This window comes from Choloepus didactylus, chromosome 5 (assembly GCF_015220235.1).
Source record: "Choloepus didactylus isolate mChoDid1 chromosome 5, mChoDid1.pri, whole genome shotgun sequence".
Lineage (NCBI taxonomy): Eukaryota > Metazoa > Chordata > Mammalia > Pilosa > Megalonychidae > Choloepus > Choloepus didactylus.
Window position 1 is genome coordinate 35474789 of NC_051311.1, and position 21720 is coordinate 35496508.

The following is a 21720-nucleotide window of genomic DNA, read 5'->3' on the forward strand; positions in this document are numbered from 1 at the left end:
CAAAAGCTCCTACTTACAATGGGTTCACACCCACAGGAATGGATTATATTTAAGAACATGTTTTTCTGGGGTACATACAGCTTCAAGCAACCACAGGAACCTCTAGTCTATGGTCAGAGTTCCTGATCCCAAGTTTTGGGTGATAATCTATTTCTTCAATGATTGTTCCAAGAGCTGGACTTTGGGAGGAAGCGCCAAAGTATGAACCAAATCACACTTCCTCACCTTCTGATGTCAGAAGTAATTCAGGGATAACCAAATTATCACTCTTATTCTTCTTCCAGGAATATATTATTATTATTCTTTCAGAAGAATCTAAAGGGACAGAGTACAGCTACTATAAACCTTCTAGCCCTGCTATTAAGGTGATACCACATCCACTCTCTAGGACCAAGCAACTCAGAACTATTTTTTCTTCCTGAAAGTTTGTCCTATTAATAATGCTATTCTTCCATTATCAATCATCACTGTCTCCCACTCTTCTTTCTCTAACTTTCTTCTTTTTCCTTCCTCTTTCATAAATTATCTACTGATTTCTTTTCTGGTACAATGAGAATTACATTAAATTTGTTAAACCATCATTCTTAGATTTTACGGATGCTCATACATGTACATTATGTACTTTACCTTCCAAGGAAATTACAGGTGGTCCCCCTTGACTGAGGAGGGGGTTTTAAATGCAGCTAAGGGAAGAGCCTATAAATAAAGGGGAGGGAGGATGGACAGGAATGGAAGAGACAAGTCCTAAATCCCCGAATCTCCTTCTATGACCTGAGAAATGACACTCCCAAAAGTAAGTGCTTATTTATTAAGGAACTTTCTGTAATAATTGCATAACATTTGCCTCAGGCAAAAAAGACACTGAAATGAATATAGTCACATTATTTGTGGTCTCTTCTGTGGGGTATGAATATAGATATCTATAAATCTTCCAGACATGACCAGACAGCATCAATAAACTTGAGTGATGGCACAGAACTAACATAATTAAGAAGAATTAATCCCACGGATTCTACTGCAATAGGTGTGTTGCCCATAAGAGCCTTGTCAGCACTTCAACTATTTCTCCACTGACAAAGATTGGACATTTGGGAAGACTGAGTATATGTAGTCAGACACAACCTGACAAAATCTAGTAAGATGAATCAACCTCCCCACCTGGGGAGAAAATAAAAAGTCTGTCAGGAAAGCAGAAGGGGAGGCAAAGATTATCCCTCCTGACTCCAGAAGTCAAAGAAAGGTTAATTTCACAAATATAGCTGATGAGGAACTGACCCGTGACTCTCCTGTGTGGAGAAAACAGTTGGTCTAGAATAGTGGTAGTCATTTCAGTGGTCTGCTGAGTGGTACAAAGTCCCTAATTGTTCCAGTTGATGAGAAGATAGGGAGCTTGTTCCAGAATATCAGTCAAATACATCACTAAACACACTATTTAGTTCACTGATACTTTTTCCACAGCAAGACTTTCTTGATGAAGGAAGCATCATGTTGATTTACATTTTGGTGTATGCTTCTTATCTTATCAAGGACTGGTAACAATTTCCAGTATGCAAATCTCAACCTCTGTGCCCCATGGGATCCAACCTATGACTTTCTCCTACCCACAGAAAAAACGAATAGCTTCCCATAGTCTGCAGATAAAGTAGAAATAATACAGCATGGCATTCAAGGTCCTGCATGATATGGCCTAACCCAACTTCCCAAGCATATTTCCCACTGCGGTGCCCATACTACCTGGCACCCTTCCCTGGACATCCTTCTAAACTGTATCTCATACTTGCATATACTCCTTGTCTGCCAGAGATGTTCCATGTGCCTATCTATACTCGTCAAAATTCCACACATTTTCAAGGTCTCCCTCACAGGCCTCCTGTTCCATGAATCCTAGACACCCTTATATATTCAGATATATATACCTATAGAAGGTACACAGTAACATTTGGTTTTTTGTTCATTTGGTTGTGTTTTCGGAAAGGGGTCTGAGGTGAGGGTGAGTGTTATACATTCTACATATCATCCCAAAGTTGATTTTTCATCTATTTCTTCTAAAAGGCAATCCCATTTTTATATTGGTATGTAGAGCTACCACATTTTTTTAAACCATAGCATATATTCCATATTACAGGTATACCAGAGTTTATTTTTGTATTCCCTCTGATTGTTGCCATAGCACACGGTGCTGCTATTTCTATCTTTGCATCTGACTCTGTGCCCATGTATAAGTGGTGCTCCAGGGGAGGTAAGAAACGGGATTGCTCTTTTTTTCCATTTTAATTGATTCTGCCAAATTGCTCTTAAACTGGCTATAACAATTTATTCACTCACCTTCAATATGCCTACCCCATTCTTATTTTGATTCTTTTGTTCTGCCTCACTCATTGGATTCCCAGTTTTGAGCCTGGACACAGTTAGCCAGGTACCTGCCTGCCTCAGCCTCTAAGAGCTAACCTGCCAGTCTCACCTTTGCCTGGGGCCCTGCAAAACCCACCAGTGTTGCTGACAGGGTGACGCTGAAATGAGACACAGACACAAAGTTAAGATTTAAGGGAGCAGGGGACCCACTGTATCTCGTGCTAAGTGGGTGCTGATGCACCTGAGCTCCAGTTATTTATTCATTTGTTACACAAAGCAGGACTATGCTACATGATCAAAAGCATTCAGGGTCTCTCAGATATTAATCTTTACATCCTGCTGCAGATAAGAAGGAACAATCTGGGGTCAATGGTTAACACTGCTGTCATAGTCACAAGACACACATCTTTACAGGGCGTGCCTACACGGCGTTCCATGCAGGCTTGTGACCCAGCGTTCCAGGCCACCACCCCGGACACGGTCTAAGTGACATGAAAAGCTTGGTTCCCCACACACCAGAACATTCCTTCTTGGGTCAGCCCAGCCCAGCCTCCTCTGCCCCACTCTGGAATAGCCCCATGACTTGAATGTCACTAAAATATAAATTCCAGGAGGGCAGAATATGGGTCTGTTTTGTTCACCACTGAACTCCCAGAGTCTGAAACACTGCCTGGCACACACACAAAAAAGTGTTCTCAATAAATAATTTTCAATGTCTAAGGCAAGTAGTATATTAATACCCACTTTTAAACTACAATTGAAACACCCAAGTAATTCACTTATGACTAAACTCAACTGAAAGGATCATTTTGAACCTGAAAGGAGAGTCTAACCACACAGCATCCATATACACATAAAAATTCAGTTTCCCCATCAAAGTTAATTCTGAGCAGCTTGTGTGTTTATTTGCTCACGTTCTGATGCTTAGGCCTCCTCACGGATATCCACTGTCCACAACTCACTTCTCATTCTTAAGTTGCCAATATGCTCCATGTAAGCTTTCCCTACCCAGAGTCCATATTTTTCTCTCTCCATCTGGAAACTTGGGATCAGATGATGCTGCAGTCACATTCATGCCCATTGTGCCAGAGAAACAGAATTACATGCACATGCGATAACTCCCCTCCTCTACTCTGTCAAACTCTATCATCTGCTCCAAAAGCACTCCTGGCTCAAAGTCTCAATCTCCTTCATAAAAACTGCACCTTCACCTGCCCTCTGCAGCCTGTATGTCAGGGGTGTTAGAAGGGAGGGTGGGAAAGGGGTGAGGAGGTGGTTCCTGTGAGATCACTAGACCACGTTCCTGGGACAGACACCCAATGTTCATGTCCCTGGATATGTCTTACCCTACATCAACACAGCACCTAGTCCTCTATTAGTTATTTTCCTCTTTATCCCTTGCCAGAAACACTCAAAGTCCAATCATCACAGTATATCTTACCTACAAGGACCCTGATGATTGCCAACAAGGGAACTTGGTTGAGTTCAGATATTTTTGATGAGTGGAGTTAGACTGCCTTTCATATCATGTGTAATAGAAATATGCCTAAATGATGCCTGAAACTCAGCAGGCGATTAATCACTATTCAAATTAATGAATATGCATAAGGAATTATGGTTTTTTTGAGAACTAAATAAGGGAGAAGAGAGAATTTTTGTAAAGACAGTGGGGTGGTGGGGTTGTCTACCTGAGGAAAGAAGGAGAGGTAAAAAAAAAAAAAAAAAAAGACTGAGAACCTGGGCAAAAAAAGTAATGCCACACCAAGTTAACCCACCTAAAGTCAGAGATAAATGTTCCAGCCTCTTCCCTGTTCCCACCCCAACCTAAGATTGCACCATTTCTTGTGGGGCCTCAGGTTGACCACCAGTGGAGAACAACTGTGCCCACAGACCTGGGAGAGATGATGGCCCCAGCAGAGCAGTGTGATTCAGAGCAGCTGCGATGACACATTTTATTCAAGGGCTTTTACAAGGATGACTGCCACCAACAAGGACCCAAGGGAGAAGCCCCAGCTGGCTGGTTCCTGCTTACGAGTGAGGTGCCCTGGGGGTACCAAGCAGGGTTGGGAGGATGGCAATCATACAGAGATAAAGCCCTACAGACAGCAGCTAAGAGGCATCTATTTGGGGATTAATGTTAGAGAGTTGCTCTTAATTCACAGGCTGATAACTCAGGGAAATTAGGTGACACAGACAGTAGCCCTTTAGAGTCTAAACACTCAAAGTGTGGTCTCTGAGCCAACAGCCTTGGCATTTCTAGAACTTTTTAGAAATGCAAGATTTTCATTCCAACCCCAGACCTACTAAATCATAATCTACATTTTAACAAGATGTCCAGGTGATTCATGTGTACATTAAAGTTTGAGAAACTCAGCTTTAAAGAGGACATGTTCTCTCATGAAACTCAGTAGTGATTAGGCAGTTTATTTTTCAACCATAATTTTTTTAAAAAAGATTTTATTCTCTTAAAGCTAGAGATGGATTTTTGTAGGAGTGCCTTGAATTAAGCATCTGTAGCAAAAGCTGAGGGTTTTCTCCACAGAATTGTTTGTGTGGGTTCAAAAACAGAGTTACTGAAAAGCAAACCTTATTTTAGTAGTTTGTGCTGGAACCTGATGGGTTTATCAGGCCAAATGGGAATGCAGAAAGCTTTCAGAAACACTGAGTATTCAATAACCTGATGTATTGATGAATCACTTGTCACTTGTATCTTCAAAAAACAAATACCAAACCTTTACAAGCATCTCCCTTTCCTGTTATGAATAGATTTGATTGAGATCTTTCCTTACATTCAAAAATGAATGAATTTTCAATGTCTTTCTGTTCCCCCCAGCTCAGCTTTTACTGTCCAAAAGACCTCTTTGGGATATTTCTTTTATGAAATGTAGGAGGATTGGGTACCCATGAAGAAGGGTTTAAAAGGCAATAGCTACTTAAATGAGATCCAAGTAGTAGTATCCCTGGGAGTTTTTACATAGGCTAAACAAACTGAATCTAGAGAAAAGGCTTGAAACAGCATCCAAAATCTAGGAATATTTTGGGATATGGGCATGCACATCACAAATATCACATTAAACCGTGGGTATTAAAGATCCCTTATCAGAGAAGACACTGAAGGAGAGCCACAGAAAGTCCTGGCTAAGCTGGGATGGACAGGGGCTGTGTGAGTCCAGGCTGGGCTGGGGTGACAATCTGGTAAGAAGCAGGCAGTGAGGCAGTGGGGCTCGGGCAGGCGGTCATCTCAAAGTCCTGACAGAGACCACAAACAGGGATGTCAACCAGCTAGAGAAGAGGCAGAAAAGGAATGAAACATACACCACTACACCAGATCAAGGCAGGCCACACTCTCCTCTAGTTGTCTTCACTCCTCTCCTTGCTCATGGAGGGGCCATTCCAGAACAGAACATTCCCAGAAGAATAGAGAAAACAACAGAAAATAATTGGTTGAAGGAAGGAAGGAACAGACATAGGGCACCATGAATGCAATCATTTGCAGAATCCCAAAGGTGAGTATTCTCCAGTTAACAGAATGTCTTACAGATGTAAGCAATGGGCATTACCTAGACAGGGTTGGAAATCAGTGAAGCTTCTCTTTTGTAATTTCCAACTCACCACCTACCCCCTCCTTTTTACATCTCTCAAGCCCTGCATCTCAGAGCATTGCATGCTGACTCTGGCAGCCCAGCACCCCATTAAGAAATCCTCTGCAAGAGATTATATCAAGGTGGGGAAGGAAAACTCCAGGGACAACCATTAACAGAAACAATGATAATAGCTGACATTTGTTAAGCATTAATCTAAATATTCTAATTATATTAGCTCATTTGATCCTCACAACACATCTATGGAATATGAACCATTCTCCTCATATTGCTGATGAGGAAACTAAAGCACAGGGAGGCAAGAAATTGCCAAAGGTCACATAACTACTAAGTGGTGGAACTAAGGAAACAGTCACTCCTCAAAACCATGACCTATACAGTGTGATGAAGAGATAACGACAGCGAATTTTTTAAGAGGTAAAATACAGGGGAAATTACCATGGATTGTAGTGTCAGAAAATTTGGATGGGCTGGGATTGGAAGTCAGCTTAAGACGGGTTGCTTTATGCACGTCTCTTTAGTCTTCACTGTGTCCCTCATCTTCTTTGGCATGTTGCACAGTAGCCCTTTTGTCCATCTCCTTCACTAGAAAGTGAACTTTTTAAGTTCTAGGACAAAGCTTTATTTATTTTTATAGTCCAAGTGTGCCCAGCACAAAGGTCTCAATAACTGTTTTAAAATGAACAAGGTACATCTTCTGAAAGTAGGAACCACGAAGATATCTGAACATCTGTAACTGTTTGAGGACTACACTAATTCTGCTCTAGGTTGGTTCGGGGTAGGAGTTTTATTTTCACATTCCTTTAGCTTCCTTTTAGTAGCCTGTAGTTTCTCTTCCTTCTCAGCTGTTTGCATTTTTACTGTTTAGATAAAGGGATGAATAAAGAGGAAGAGAAGAAACTACCTATGTTAAGAATCTCAAGTGGAAAGAGTCACCCACAACTTAGAAAGCTCAAAGATAAATAGATGAGAATCCAGTTATTAATTTTTGAAGTTTTTTTTTTTTTGGGGGGGGGGGCATGGCTAAACTTCCATCAAGAAACATATTAATAAAAGATCTAGATGTATTAAATGAGCTCACAATTAACCCACATTACACTTCAAGAGATCCTCATACACTGCTCAGATTTAGGTTTCTTAACATTTAGGGGACTCTAGTATAATGAAGTATAGGAAGAATACATCTGAAAAGGCACAGTGTCCATAGAAATTCAGCCACTTCACTCTCCAAGAAAATCAAGGCTACAATTTAGGAGCCAAAGCCAATTTTGAAGGCAAAAGAAAGTACACTCACCTGTAGTACTGTTTAATCATCAGCTTTTTAAAGCCAGGATTGAAGATACTTAGAGAATCCCCAATGAACAAAGCTTTGCTTTTAACAGGCCTACATAGGAAACATAGAAGGGGCAAAAACTGTTATTTCCCTCTCTGGTCTGTCTTCTTGGGCCCCTTTTCTGACCTTCAACTTTTTTCATAGACTAGTTGACCAATATAGTGGGCAAATTAATTAGAATCCAAGTCAATCCTGAATGAGCCAAGTTTCCCCTCCTATCCTCCCCTTTCAGAGAAAGGAATCACAATATATAAAATATCAGGATCATGAAAGAATTTGTTTTAAAAAATCATCACTCAGACTCTGTTCCTGCTCAAGGAATTTCACTGAATTGTATGGTTGGGAATGTTTGAGATGAGAAATTTAATGTTGAAGGTACATAATTTCCATCAAGAAATATATTAATAAAAGATCTAGATGCATTAGAAGGGCTCACAATTAACCTGCATTGCGCTTCTAGAGATCCTCACACTCTGCTCATCCTTGCAGACTTATGCCCTCTTTATCTTTCCCAGGTACTTGGAATTTTGTCTTTACAGGTCCAGATCCTCTTATACTCATCTGGTTACCAACAATGTCTGACAGGACCTGGTCCATAGTAAGAGCTTGAATGTGGGTTGACATGAACATTCTGGCCTCGGCACACAAAGATTTTGACCTTCTACAATAACAACTTGCTCCTAAAGGAAAGGAACTCAAAGATTTACAATACTCATTCCCTCTGAGTCTCTCTGCCTCTCTCTACTCCAGTCCCAGCCTGCACTATTGTAAATACCACAGTAGGTTCCTGGCCCTTCTCTCCTGTACCTGTAGTTAAGATAAGGATGGAACACTTTTTTCCCAATAAAAGTTTAAGAAAGTGGAAAAATGAAAAAGACATCAGTACCTACATTTATGCATAGATTTTTCTGATCCAAAATTAACAGCTGACAGGCTCACCTGGTAGAGCCTACAAGCCTTGTCATCCCTGCAATCCTTGCCCGAGTCATCTCTATGCTGTTTGTTAAAGTGGTCCAGGGAAGATCTGTTCTTCACCCTCTATTAAGATAATGTCCCATTTTAGTCTCTTCAGCACCCAGGCAGCCCCCTGGTCACAAGTCCCCATTTTCCCAGCATCTGTTTCTTCATCCTTTCTTGTTCTGTTTTAAAGTGTGTGCTACTCTGTGTGCTCCCAGCCTCCGTCCTGCTTCCTGACTGAGCACCTCCTCTTCTCAGTTCCTGGCTCGGACTCTTCTCAGGGGGTTCAGGTGAATGGCTCCTTACTCATGTGATACAAAGAAAGAAACAGCTCTGCCCCAGTTCCCTTCATCCCACACGGGATGATTGAAGTCTTAAAATTATGTAGCAGGAAGAGTCAGGGGACACAGTGGTCTCTGCCACTATTCATCTACTTTCTGGCTCTTGACAAGGAGAGCTCATGTGCAAAATGAAGACCCTGAGGCTCTGCAACTTCCTCATTCATCAAACATAAATCCCATCGACTTCAGTGGATAGATCTTATTAAGGAAGAAAAAGTAGCCTCATAGACTTTTTTCTGACTTTTTATTTTGAGACTATTTCAAACTTACAGGAAAGTTGTAAAAACAATACAGAGACTTTCAGTATTATAACCCCTACCCAGAGCCTCACATTTATCAACTTTAATATTGTGCCAAATTTTTATATCATTCTATCCACCTATCTTCTATCTATCCATCCATCCATCATCAATCTAGCTATTTTCTAAATATTTGAGACTAGGTTGCATACATCATGCTCCTTCACCACTTAATACTTCCATGTATATTTACTAAGAAAAAGGATATTCACTTATGTAACTATATTAAGTACAATTATCAAGCTCAAGAAAGTTAACATTGATATAAAGCATACGGTCTATAATTTGATTTTTTTAGTTGTCCAAATAGGGTAATTTTGGACCTTTTCTCCACTACAGTTAGATCTAGTCCAGGATCCTATATTCCATTTAATTGTCTTTATCTCTTTAGTCTCTCTCTGTTTTTTAAAAATGTGTTAATGTATATACAACATAAAATTTCCCATTTCAACCATTCTCAAACATACAGTTCAGTGAAATTAATCACATTCATGGTGTTGTGCTATCATCACCACCATCTATTTCTGAAATCTTTTTATAACCCCAAATAGAAATTCTGTACAATTTAAGCATTAAACCCCCGTTCCTCACTCCCCAACACACATACCCCTGGTAATGTATACTCTACTTTCTGTCTCTATGAATTTGCATATTCTAGTTATTTAATACAAGAGGACCCATACTTATTTGTTTATTCATGTTGTTTAATATAAGTTGGAATGTCTTTTTGTGTCTGCCTTATTTCACTCAACATGATGTCTTCAAGGTCCATCCATGTTTTTGGCATGTATCAGAACTTCATTTCTTTTTATGGCTGAGTAATAGTCCCTTGTATGAATATACAACATTTTGTTCATCCATTCTTCTGTCAATGTACACTTGGGTTGCTTCCACCTTTTGATTATTGCAAACAATGCTGCTATGAATATTTGTGTACAAATCACTTTCAAGTCCGTGTTTTCAATTCTTTTGGGTATATACCTAGTAGTGGGATTGCCATGTCAGATGGTGGTTCTATGTACATTTTTTGAGGAACCACCAAACTGTACAGCAGCTGCATCATTTTACATTCCCACCAACAACATACAAAAGTTCCTATTTCTCCACATCCTCATCAACATGTTATTTTCCTTTTTTTTTAAATAACAACCATTCTGGTGGGTATGAACTACTCTCACATTGTGGTTGTGATTTGCATGTCTCTAAAAGCTAATAATGTTAAGCAATTTTCATGTGCTTTTTGGCCATTTGTGTATCTTCTTTGGAGAAATGTCTGTTTAAGTACTTTGCCTATTTTTTAATTGAATTGTCTCTTTGTTGTTGAGTTGTAGGAGTTCTTTATATTTTTTGGATATTAAACCCTTCTCAGAAATATGTTTTCCAAATATTTTTTCCCATTCTATATGTTACTTTTCACTTTCTTGATAATGTCCTTTGATTCACAAAAGTTTTTAATTTTGATGTAGTTCAATTAATCTATCTTTTCTTTTGCTGCTTGTGCTTATGGTGTAAAGTGCAAGAACTCATTGTCTAAAACAAGGTCCTGAAGATATTTCCCTATGTTTTCTTCTAAGCATTTTATAGTTTTAGTTCTTATATTTAGGTCATTGACCTATTTTGAGTAAAAGTTTTGTATCTGGTATGAGGTAGGAGTCTACTTTCATTTTCTCACATGTGGATATATGTTGAACGGGTTATTCTTTTCCCATTGAGTGGATTTGACACCCTGGTCAAAAATCACCTGGCCACATATAGTGTGGGTTTCTTACTGAATTCTCAATTCCATTCCATTGGTCTTTTGTCTATCCTTGTGCCAGTAGCACAAGGTACTGTTCTGATTTTATAATAAGTTTTGAAATCAGGAAATGTGAGTCCTACAACTTTGTTCTTTTTTACAAGATGGTTTTAGCTATTCAGGTCCCCTGCCCTTCCATATGAATTTGATGATTAGCATTTCCATTTCTGCAAATAAGGCTGTTGGAAGTTTGATTGAGATTGCACTGAATCACTTTCAATAGTATTAACATCTTAATGATCGTAAGTTTTCCAATACAAGAGAAATGGGATATCTTTCATTTGTTTAGTTCTTATTTACTTTCTTGCAATAAAGATAGGTAGTTTTCTGTATACAACTCCTTTAAATCCCTCATTAAGATTATTCCTAGATGTTTTATTCTTTTAGTTGCTATTGTAAATGGAAATGTTTTCTTGACATCTTTTTTTAATTGTTAGCTGGTATATAGAAACACAACTACTTTAGGTTTGTTGCTCTTGCACCCTGCCACTTCGCAGAATTCATGTGTAAGTTCTAGTAGCTTTCTTGTAGATTTTTGGGAGGTTTTCTATATATAAGGTCATGTCATCTGCCATATAGATAGTTTTACTTTTTCCTTTCCAATTATTATAACTTCTATTTCTTTGCCTTGCTTAATTGCCCTGATTAGAATTTTCCATAAAATATTGAATGGCAGTGGTGAAAAATAGCTTCCTATCTTGTTCCTGATTTTAAGGGGAAAACTTTCAGTCTTTCACAGTTGAGTATGATATTAACTCTGGGTTTTTCATATATGCCTTTTATCATGTTGAGGAAGTTCCCTTCTATTCCTATTTCCTGATAGTTTTTATCAAGAAAGGTGCTGGATTTTGTCAAATGCCTTCGCTGCATCAATTGAGATGATCATGTTTCCCCTAACCCTTCATTTTATTAATGTGTTGTATTACATGGATTGATTTTCCTGTGTTGAAGCATGCTTTCATCCTGAGTTAAATCCCATGTGGTTGTGGCATAGAATTCTTTTAATGTACATCTGGGTTCAATTTATTAATATTTTGTTGAGTATTTTGGTGTCTGTATTTATAAGGGAAACATTGTTGCCTTGTAATTTTATTTTCTTGTGATATCTTTATCCGGCTTTGGTATTAGGGTGATGCTAGCCTCACGGAATGAGTTAGGAAGAGTTCCCCCCACTTCAATATTTTGGAAGAGTTTGGAAAGGATTGGTGTTAATTCTTCTTTGAATGTTTGGTAAAATTCTACAATTAAGCTGTCGATCCTGGACTTGTCTTTGTTGGTAGATTTTTGATTACTGTTTCAATCTCTTTACTTGTTATTGGTTTGTTGAGGTTTTCTGTTTCTTCTAGAGTAAGTGTAGGCAGTTTGTATGTTTCTAGGAATTTGTCCATTTCCCATCTAAATTATCTAATTAATTGTTGTACAGTTTTTCATAGTATCCTCTTATAATCCTTTCCATTTCTGTAAGGTCAACAGTAATATCTCCTTTTCAGTTCCAGTATTTATTTTTTGCATCCTCTCTCTTTTTCACTTTGTCAGTCTAGCTAAAGGTTAGTCAATTCTATTTATCTTTTCAAAGAAACAACTTTTGACTTCATTGAGTCTCTCTACAGTTTATCTGTTTTTCTATTCTCTATTTCATTTATCTTCACTCTATTCTTATATTATGTCTTTCCTTCTGCTCACTTTGGTTGAGTTTGCTCTTATTTATGTAGTACCTCCAGGTGTAAGGTTAGGTTACTGATTTTTGATCCTTCTTCTTTTTTAATGTAAGCATTTAGAGTTATAAATATCCCTATCGGCACAGCCTTTGATGCATCCCACAATTTTTGGTATGTAGTTTCTAATTTTCCTTGTGATTTCTTCTTTGTAGTTTCTAATTTTCCTTGTGATTTCTTCTTTGATCCATTGGTTGGTAAAGAGTGTTTTAACTTTCACATAGTTGACCTTTTTAAAGAACACTTTAGAATCCCTTCTCTTTCCTTCTGTGTATATTTTTCAGATATTTTCTTTGTGGTTCTGTGGAGCTTAAATTTAACATCCTAAGTCTATAACAATATCCTTTGATTTGATACCAACTTAACTTCAATAGCAAACACAAACTAAGATCCTATGCCCCACTGTCCCTCCATCTTTATATCTTGTTCTTGTCACAAATTGCACCTTAATACTTTATGTGTACAAACAATACATTTATCATTAATTTTTATGCATTTGTATTTTAGACCCTGTAAGAAGTAAAAAGAGGAGTTGCAAACTAAAAATAGATTACTAGCATTTATATTTACCCATGCAGTTACCTTTATTAACTATTATTTATTAATAATTATTAATTAATTCACATTATTATTTCTTCATGTGCCTTTGATCTACTGTCTAGTGTCCTTTTCTTTCAACCTAAAGACTCTCTTTATAATTTCTTGTAGAGCCAGTCTAGTGGTGATGAGCTCCTCAGCTTTTGATTATCTGGTCATGTCTTAATCTCTCCCTCATTTTTTTTAAAAATGCAGTTTTACTGGGATATACTCACATACCATATAATCATCCAAAGTGTACAATCAGTTGTTCACAGAATGTTGTGCATTCATCACTACAATCAATTTTTTGAACATTTTCATTACTCCAAGAAATAAAAAAGAAAATAAGAATAAAAATTAAAATAAAAGTACAAAGAATACCCAAAACATCTCAAACTGCCCCCCACCCCACCATGCTATTATTTATTTACTTTTTGTCCCCCTTTTTTCCTACACATCTGTCCATACACTAGCTAAAGAGAGTGTGAGCCACAAGGTTTTCACAATCACACAGTCATACTGGATAAGCTATATAGTTATACAATTGTCCTCAAGAATCTAGGATACTGGATTGCAGTTCAACAGTTTCAGGTATTTCCTTCTAGCTATCCTAATATAATATAAAACTAAAAAGGGATGTCTATAAAATGCATAAGAATAACTCCAGAATGACCTCCTGACTCCATTTGAAATCTCTCAGCCACTGAAACTTTATTTTCTTTCATTTCTCATCCTCCTTTTGGTCAAGAAGTCTTTCTCAATCCCATGATGCTGGGTCCAGGATCACCCCGGGAGTCATATCCTACTTTGCCAGGGAGATTTACACCCCTGGGAGTCATGTGCCACAAAGCAAGGAGGGCAGTCAGTTTACCTGACTTAGAGAGAGAGAGGCCACATCTGAGCAACAAAAGAGGTTCTCTGGGGGTGACTCTTGTGCAAAATTATAAGTAGGCTTCACCTCTCTCCTTTGCAGTAACAAGCATCATAAGGGCAAGCCCCAAGATTGAGGGCTTGTTCTACTACAATGGTAGTCCCCGATGCTTTCAAGAATGTCAGGAATTCTCCAGGAGGAGAAGGTTAATATTTCCAATTTTTCCCCAGTCTCTCAAGGGGGCTTTGCAAACACATTTTTATTTTCTGCCCAAATTACTCTGGGATGTGTCAGGGCTTCATGCTAACCTGTACATGCAAACCAGATCTCACCCCCTATTCAAGGTTCCATGTAATTACGGTGTTTGAATAAACTGACCATATAAATTAAATTATATAGCATGCTACAGAAAATATGGATTTTCTACAAATAAACATCACTTCCATTGGTATCACCTAGAAGTTGAAGTTTTAAAACATAGTCAGTATCATCCTTTTCCCTTTAGTCTGGTTTACCTTAGTCCTAACAAAGTCCATTTTGTTCATATCCCTAATTAAAGTCTGATTTCTTTTTCAGCTTCTTTAACATGTAACATAATGCTGACATTCATAGTTTCTGGACTCTGATTCTGAGTACCAGGTATCACACAGATACCCAAAGTTCCAGGGACTGACCAGGTTATACACAAACATCTCAGGATTTAGAAATAACCATTACAACTCATGAGTAGATGTGACTGCTGTAAGCGCTTACAATCTAGGAACCTTTACCATCAGCCTTGCCCTGATAACCTATGCTCTCAGAGTCAATTCTCAGAGTTTGCACATTATAGTTAGTCCATATTAGTGAGGCATTATGTTTGTCTTTTCGATTCTGGCTTATTTCACTCAACATACTGTCCTCAAGTTCCATTCACCTAGTTGCATACCTCACAACTTCATTCCTTCTGAAGCTGCTCCATATTCTCTTGTATGTATAACTACCGTTCACCATTCCGTTTATCAGTTGATGTACCCTTAGGTCACTTCCATCCATTACAAATCATGAATACTGCTACCATAAACACGAGTGTGCAATGTCCATTCATATCCCTGCTCTCAGTTCTTCCTAGTATATTACCAGTAATAGGGTTGAAGGACCATATGGCAACCCCATAGTTCACTTCCTGTGGAACCACCACACTGCCCTCCAGCTGGGCTGCACCATTCTACCTCTTTACCAACAGGGAATAGGTACATCCTTCTCTCCACATTTTCTCTAGCACTTGTATCCCTCTGTTTATTTTTTAAACAGTTTTATTCACACACAATACATTCTAAGTAAACATTCAATTATTCTTGGTATATTCGCATAGTTATGCATTCACCTCCATAACCCATGTGAGGACGTTTACATTCCTTACACAAAGGAAGAGGAAAAGGAGGAAAAAAATGAAGAATAAAATATAAAAGACAGAAGAAAAATAAAAATAAAGTAAAATACAATGAAAAGGTCAGACAACAATGGCAACACCAAGAATCCCATATAACTCCCTTATAACCGCCTCATATAGACATTTAGCTTTGGTACATTGCCTTTGTTATGATTAATGGAAGCATCTTACCATGTTACCATTAACTATAGACTCTAGTTTGCATTGATTGTATTTTTTCCCTGTGTACCATCCAATTTTCAATACCTTGCAATGTTGACATTCATTTGTTCTCCCTCTTTTAAAAACATTCTTATATTTGTACATTTAATCACCATCATTGACCACTCCATGTTTCACTAAGTTATACAATCCTAGTCTTTATCTTCTATCTTTCTTTCTGATGTCATACATGCCCCTACCCTTCCTTTTTCAACTGTACTTACACTCATCTTTGTTTGGAGTACTTACAATATTGTGCTACCTTCACACTGTATTATGCTATCCATTTCTGGATCTATACAGTCAATCCTGTTTACCCTTATGTACTCCATCAGCATCAAATGCCCAATTTCTAACCTCTTTCTATCTCCTGATAACCTGTGTTCTTAACTTTAACTCTCAAATTTCACTTATCAATGTTAGTTCATATTAGTGAGTCCATAGAGAACCCATCCTTTTGTTTCTGGCTAATTTCACTCAATGTAATGTCCACTATCTACCATTTTGACTTTTGGAATTTGTATGTCATATCTTGTTTTATTCTATTTCATTTTGCCTCTTTCACTGATAGTCTTTTTATTCTCACTAATAGTCTTCATTTCTACTCTCTTCTCCAAGCCTCTGTCTTCTGTCTTTTCCTATCTGCTTGTAGTGCTCCCTTTACTATTTCTTGTAGAGCAGGTCTCTTGTTCACAAACTCTCAGTATCTGTTTGGCTGAAAATATTTTAACCTCTCCCTCATTTTTGAAGGACAATTTTGCCAGATATTGAATTTTTGATTGGCAGTTTTTCTCTTTCAGTATCTTAAATGTATCATGCCACTGTTTTCTCACCTCCTGGTTTCTACTGAGAAATCTGCATATAGTCTTATCTAGCTTCCTTTGTATGTGATGGATCACTTTTCTCTTGCTGCTTTCAGAATTCTCTCTTTGTCTTTGACATTTGGTAATCTGATTATTGTCTTGGAGTAGGTCTATTCAGATCTATTCTGTTTGGGGTACACTGCACTTCTTGGATCTGTAATTTTATGTCTTTCATAATAGATGGGAAATTTTCATTGATTATTTCCTCCATTATTGTTTCTGCCCCTTTTACCATCCCTTCTTCTTCTGGGACACCCATGACATGTATATTCATGTACTTCAGTTTGTGATTCAATTCCCTGAGACCCTGCTCATATTTTTCCATTCTTTTCCCTATCTGTTCTTTTTTGTGTAGGATTTCAGATATTCTGTCCTCTAGTTCCTGAATCCTTTCTTCTGCCTCTTCAAATCTGCTGTTGTATGTCTCCATTGTGGTTTTCATGTCTTCTTTTCTGCCCTTCATTCCCTTAAGTTCTGCCAATTATTTCTCCAAACTTTCAAGTTCTTCCTTATGTTTGCCCAGTGTCTTATGTTCTTTATCTCTTTTGCCATATCTTCCCTCAACTCATCAATTTGATATTGGAACTGGTTTAGCATATTTGTTTGAAGATCTTTACTTAGTTGTTTCAACTCCTGTATCTCATTTGAATTGTAAGTTTTTTCCTTTGACTGGACCATATCTTCATTTTTTTTAGTGTGAATCATAATTTTTTGTTGTCTAAGCATCTGGTTTTCTTGATTAGCCCAATCAGATTTTCCCAGACCAGACAGGCCCAAGTCTCAGGAAGAGAGTCTAATCAATATCAAGTTTCCAGTTCTTATGCTGAGATCTCAGCTGTTCCATCCATTCCAGACTGGTCTATGGTATGTGTTCAGTCACAGATGTCCCCCAACAGTTGTTCTAGACTATTTAGTAGTTGTTCCAGACTATTTACTAGTTGCTCCAGAGGACTAAATAAATTCCACACCTCCCTATGCCACTATGTTACCCTGCTTCTCCCTCATTTTTGAAAGACACTTTTTTTAAGGAATTGTTTGACTTCTTATTGATAAAAAAGTTTAAAAACTGGGGCTTCATAAGTTAATCTGTTTTGCATGATGAGCAATTTGGTGTAAAAGGAAATCCCTCAACCAGGGTCTGGATTGTGATGTGATTGTGGCTGAGGTATGTGCTTCCCCAGACATCCAAAGTATCCAGGTTTTCATTGATATCATTTATTAAAGTAAGATCTACTCTTTTTCCCAAGTTCTCTCATTTGGATCATAAACATAATGGAAAGGGCTACACTTACTATCTTATGTAAATTAAAAGAAGTTAGATCCTTTTTTCATAGGTTTGTTCCACTGGTCATAAACCAGATGAAATCTATGGCATGATTGAGAGACTATCCTCTGGCACTCCAAGATTGAGTTATTTGGATGACCGCACAATGTGCAGCCCAACTGGTAAGGTGACCAGAGAACAGACTAGACCTCAAAGGCAAAACTATTCAGGTCATGTGAGTAGGACACATTCCACTAGACCATAAATCCTTTAGAGGATTCGTAAGCCACCGAACCTTGTATTTAAACTGTTTTATTGGGTTCTCTAACATTCATCGGATACCCAAAAGGTTTCAGGACCTACACTACTATTCTCTAGGTCTCCAATCTCTTTGACCCAAAGAATCTTTCTCATTCTGTGGGATGTATCCAATAGCCCCCATAATCTGCAACCCCCCCCCCAGCAGTTACTAAGAATCTGTTTGATCTGTCAACAATTTTAACATTTTTTCATCCCTCTAATAGAGCTAGAAAAATAGGCTGCTAGCATTTTACTTATCCGAGGAATACTCACTAGCAGCAGCAATTTTGTGAAGTAGGTCTGGCTAGCCAACAATTGTGAACCCCTAGGTTATATAGATCCTCCCTGTTTTAACACCAGGATCCATGACCAATTCCTAACCAGCCAGGCTACCTTATATTTTAACATTAAGGTCTTCTTAGAATTGGCATGAATATTCAATGAGATGATGGGCAGTTTTAATAAAGGGAATGCATCTTCTGACAATATTAAGCCCATTAACTCCAGCATTTCTGATTTATCCCTCACCTCCTTTGTATTAGGATCAAACTTGGGAACAAACTAGATGTGATCCACCCACTGGACCCAGATGTGAGTGTCTGCCCAGTTCAAGCAAAGTTATCCAGATAGCACCATCTCTAAACCTAAGAATCAACAGAAACACTTTCTTATAGAGCTAAACATCCACAGCCATGGTTCTTCAGGTGTAACCTGAAGAGTATTTTTTGTACAATGGCTTTTTTTCCTTATTTAAATAAAAGTTTGTATTGCATTTGGAATTTCAGGATCAAATCCTGGCTCTGCCACTTGATAGTATATGATTTCTCTTAGGTAAAGTGGGAATATTACCTACCTCATCAGGTTGTTATGCAGGTTGAAACTAAATGAATGCATGTAAAATATCAAAATGTTACTTGTAAAATGGAACTGTATAGGATCCAAGTGATTAGTAATTAGTACTGACCCTGGCAGTTAAGAAGGGGGTTCTCTAGGACAGCATTTCTCGAGGTAATATTTGCATTTTAGTTAAGGCTATCATCACTAGGGCTATAATGTCCTAAATATTTGATTATTCTTTTCCAACTATGTGGCTTTGCTAGTTTGTAATTTTTTAGTTTTTTCCAAGAAAAATGAAATAAACGCATCTTTTCAGATTAAATAAGGGCCTAGGGTATGCAGAGAATTAATTATCCTATAAATTATATAAGTATCTTTACATACAGCAAATATCTGGCCTACCTTTTAAAAGATAGTTAATAAAACACAAGTGAACACAATTACTTTAGACTTTGATGAAACCTCACATTAATTTAAGGATGTAGTGTTCTCCATCTTACACTTTCCTAAATTGTGGTAACTCAAATACAGAAGGATGATAAAGACTATAGAAACAATATTATTTGTAAAGAGAAATAAATAAACTCTTGGATGATGTTAGTTCCCCCAGCTCAGAGCACCTAGTGTGTTGAAAACTTTTGTTTTCAAAACAATGTGTATATGTCATAGTAATAGTTCCCTGTTTTGACTCTGGAATGCAACCTTTCATGCCCTTTAAAATGAATGCACACAACGGTGTTTTCTCCTAGGCTAAACATTGAGTACTTTACCATCATTTTAATAATCTTTTAAGCAAGACCTATAACAATTACACCAACAGCTTTCCTCAAACAACCCCCACCACCACCCCTGCCATCCCTATTTTCTGCTTGTCCATATTCCCCTCACCCTTTCCTCTGCTATTATCACTGGTATCTCTGCTTGTGCTTGAAAGTAAAAGGCAATTCGAGATTACAGCAAACTCAATGGCCCTGCTGCATAGCCTGGATGCTGTTGAAAGAAGAGAAAAGCAGAGAAGCATGAAGGGCCTTCATAGGTTGAGATCAGTGTTTTGTGTCAAAAACAGGTTTTTGGACATTTTCCCAGCAGAAAAGTCTTCACTGGCTTGGAGAACAAGAAGGACTATTTCACAAACATGATTGTGTTTGAATTTCTGGAGGCTACCCAGGCTAAGAATACATCCCTGCAGTGCCTCACCACACACTCATTGCTTCAGTACTCATTGTCCCAGTTCTTACAATGGTAGGGTTCTCACAACCTAACCTTACACATCAAGGCTGGGGCGAGAGTGTCACCAGAGAGCCACTCAGCAATTGAACATCCATCTGAGAAGGAGACTTCCTCAGGAACTACATCTGTAATCATCTCATAGATTATCCCAGGAGATGTTGCCTCCACTGTATGGGCCTCAGGGCTGTTGTTCATAGGCCACTCAGGACTACTTTCCACAGCTGGTGGGACTAAGGTAGCCTGCATTTTTGGAGGGGGTGGAGGCATATTCTTGATCTGAAGAGGAGGTGGCTGTTGTAAATTTATTTGAGCTTTCTGAGGTGGGGGCTTTTGCATGGACTAGAGTAAGAGAGGCTGCTGCAGAATGGTCACTTGCTGCTGAGTGAGGGGCTAAGGCATCTATTATAATGGAAGGGGATGTAGTCAGGTTAGAGGCAGTTGCATAGAAGCAGCAGCAGCTGCTACTGCCTGCAACACTGACTGAGTGACTACCTGAGCTTGTTGACTGGGTTGGATAGTAGCTGTAATGGTTTGGCCTACCTGGAGCCCCCAGGAGGTCACAACTGTGGCTGGGGTAATGGTAGCCACCCCTCCTTCAGACATGGTAATAGAAGAGGGTAACATCTGTTTGGTAATAATCAATGTGGCGATATTGGGCTGACTCCCAGCTCCAGAAGATGCCTGGTTTGCCACATAGGATGAAAGAGTTGAGTAAACAACAATGGAAGGTGACAAGGCAGGGGGTCTGTTGAGGCTGGTGCTAGAAATGCTAGGTAGCCATAGCAGATGGAGAAGGAGTCTGGGGTGGTGGCACAGGATCCAATTCCACTGTCTCCACTATGGCCTGACACTTTTGGTTACCTTTATAAGCAGCCAGAGCCTTCAGAAACTCTTTAGCAGCTTCAATTTTCCTCTTATACACTTGTTTTTGCTCCTCTTTAAGACTGCCCCACATGGAAGCCACAATTTTTGAACCCTCCCCAAAAGTGGCACTGGGATTCTCTCCCTTGATAGCAACCTGTGTATCACAGAAGAATAAAGCATATGCTTAAACTGGTTTCTGAGGTTCATTAGGATCTTTCTTCTTTCTCTTCTTTGGGGTCTTCTTCTTTTTCCCTGTTTCTGCTACAGCTGTCCTCTGGCTGGGATGTTGCCTCTGGAAATCCTCAACACCATTCTTAAGAAGTGAACTAGCAGGTGAAAGGGTTGTTGAAAGAGCATCCTCATGAGATAGGGCAGGTGACAGGATGGTGCTACCCCTTAAGCTCAAATCAAGCCAAGCACTCAGTTCTGACTGTTCAATGGGGGTCAACTGGCTAATGCCCCATCAAGCTGGATGTCATGTCTGTCATTACTATATCAGTTGTAACAGATGGGTTGGCACTACACTGAGTTCCTACAGAATGGTCCAAGTGAATGGTAAAGCCCCAACTCAGGAGCTCCCTGTCCTGATCCATCAGGCCATGGGTCATGCCCACAGGCAAGTCCAATGTTTGGGTCTCATATTGGGCTGAAAAGCTGCCATCCTGAGAGGAGGAAGGGTCTGACAGTCTTCAAAGTGGCCAACCACATCCAAGAGAGCCAGTCAAGGATCAGAATCCAAGGAAATAGTGGGATTTCAAATTCCTCATCACCCCAGCATGGTGCATGGAATGTCTCTTCCCCCAACAATAAGGGGTGCAAGAGCCATGTGGTCATCAGATAATCATCATTTCCTCCAGGAAACTCAATCTTTAAACAACTGCTACC

General features: G+C 38.8%; 1 long non-coding RNA gene and 1 pseudogene across 1 annotated transcript in view; both read right to left on the reverse strand.

Moving 5' to 3' along the window:
• The window catches only part of LOC119534832, a 259987-nt gene that overhangs the window by 196867 nt on the left and 41400 nt on the right, over positions 1 to 21720 (reverse strand). The gene's annotated exons all lie outside the window — the stretch shown is intronic.
• LOC119534830 lies at positions 19864 to 21602 on the reverse strand (annotated as a pseudogene).